This window comes from Acipenser ruthenus, chromosome 55, assembly GCF_902713425.1.
Source record: "Acipenser ruthenus chromosome 55, fAciRut3.2 maternal haplotype, whole genome shotgun sequence".
In the NCBI taxonomy this organism is placed as follows: domain Eukaryota; kingdom Metazoa; phylum Chordata; class Actinopteri; order Acipenseriformes; family Acipenseridae; genus Acipenser; species Acipenser ruthenus.
In genome coordinates this window covers 4,673,345-4,675,844 of record NC_081243.1, presented here as the reverse complement: position 1 = coordinate 4,675,844, position 2,500 = coordinate 4,673,345, and positions in this window count along the sequence as shown.

Below are 2,500 nucleotides of genomic sequence, written 5' to 3'. Positions count from 1 at the left end.
AGCGGTTAATCCACAGAGTGATCAATAAAGTGGCTGCTGGCTTTGTTTAAATATTAACAAGATGTTTTCAGGATTCACGCGTATTCTGAACAAGCACAATAGAATATGGTAGTGAAAGGACAAGAAAATAACAGGTTTATTGGCTCTGGTCTTGTATCATCACCCTGACTACTGTCCGTAAGAAAGTGGCATTAATTAAAACGTCATTATGCACCCGATACGCATGCCAGCGTCAGTGACACACTGTCGCTGGAGGTGAAAAGCGCTCAGTGCCTACTGGCGCTGGTGTGTAACACCTGTAACATGATAAACCAGCGCTCAGTGTATAACACCTGTAACATGATAAACCAGCGCTCAGTGTATAACACCTGTAACATGATAAACCAGCGCTCAGTGCCGCACCGCCGCGGACCAGCAGCCAATTGCAAGCTAGCAAGCCAATATAGAAAGTGTCACATGACAAGTGTTCGTGTGGTGTTTTAGCTTACTGAAATCATCTTCTTTAGAAACTTTATTTTTTATTTTTGATGGCCCACATTGTAAGTGATATTCTGGAAGACGAGACTCCCTTTTCAAAGCGCGTAGAAACAAGCAATCAGCAGCGGCAGTGCTTCCCGGCAGCTTTTGTCGAAATTCTCTTTTTATATTTCTTTTCTGTTAACATTAGTTTATGTTTCTGCTCCCTCGATCACGTTGTGCAGTATCTCCCGTATATGCTGGCGGTTTAACAGTTTGGTCTCTGTGGCGCAATCGGTTAGCGCGTTCGGCTGTTAACCGAAAGGTTATTGGTTCAAGCCCACCCAGGGACGGTGCTTTTTGCATTTCTTAATCACATTAGAAAATGGCACTGTAATACATTACTATTTCCTTTGGTTTAAATATGTTTGGTACAAAGGGGAGACAATTAACACTTAACAAGCTGCCGGTATGTTCTCAATTGGCACTTGTGTTCTTAAAGGCATAGCGTTCATTTAAATTAAATAGGTTCTACAATGCAAAAGCAAGTTTTGGCATTTTTGCATTGCCTGCCTCGTCAAACAAGCTCGAGCCACAGCACAGTGCTGATGCATATACAGCTCTGGAAAAAATTAAGAGACCACTGCATAATTATCAGTTTCTCTGGTTTTACTATCTATAGGTATGTGTTTGGGTAAAATGAACATTTTTGTATTATTCTATAAACTACTGACAACATTTCTCCCAAATTCCAAATAAAAATATTGTCATTTAGAGCATTTATTTGCAGAAAATGACAACTGGTCAAAATAACAAAAAAGATGCAGTGTTGTCAGACCTCGAATAATGCAAAGAAAATAAGTTCATATTCATTTTTAAAAAAACACAATACTAATGTTTTAACTTAGGAAGAGTTCAGAAATCAATACTTGTTGGAATAACCCTGATTTTCAAGCACAGATTTCATGCGTCTTGGCATGCTCTCCACCAGTCTTTCACATTGATGTTGGGTGGCTTTATGCCACTCCTGGCGCAAAAATTCAAGCAGCTCGGCTTTGTTTGATAGCTTGTGTCCATCCATCTTCCTCTTGATCACATTCCAGAGGTTTTCAATGGGGTTCAGGTCTGGAGATTGGGCTGCCCATGACAGGGTCTTGATCTGGTGGTCCTCCATCCACACCTTGATTGACCTGGCTGTGTGGCATGGAGCACTGTCCTGCTGGAAAAACCAATCCTCAGAGTTGGGGAACATTTTCAGAGCAGAAGGAAGCAAGTTTTCTTCCAGGACAACCTTGTACTTGGCTTGATTCATGCGTCCTTCACAAAGACAAATCTGCCCGATTCCAGCCTTGCTGAAGCACCCCCAGATGAGTCCAATTTTCAGCTTTGCCCAACACCTGGTCGTCTAATGGTTAGACGGAGACCTGGAGAGGCCTACAAGCCACAGTGTCTCGCACCCACTGTGAAATGTGGTGGAGGATCGGTGATGATCTGGGGGTGCTTCAGCAAGGCTGGAATCGGGCAGCTTTGGCATGAATCAAGCCAAGTACAAGGTTGTCCTGGAAGAAAACTTGCTTCCTTCTGCTCTGTCACGTTAATTTCCAGCTTCCCAGCATCAGGCCATTCCTGCAACCTTCTTGTTCCTGGATTTGCACTTCTTCATTTGCCCCCTTCATCAAGGCACTTAATACAACTTTCAAAGTCCATTTCATTCAATTTGAGCTTCCAGGCACAAATAATAATGTCCTACGATTATCAACATTTCAGTCAAAGCGTCCTCCCACAACGCAATAGACAATACACTCTTAGACTGCTCCTGATCAAATCAATAGGATGGCTTGAAGTTTGCATGCAGTGGAAATTGGTATTTGAGAGTTAAGGCGTTTAAGATGATGTCGCGATGGGAATGTGAATAGAGTCAGTTATATCTGCATCACTCTGTATATATACCCCATACCCCTAGACCAACGAGCCAGCTGCCGGTTTTATCCGGCGGCCGACGCGTGATACAGTACTTCAAAAAATAAATAGAAAAAAAGGAGGC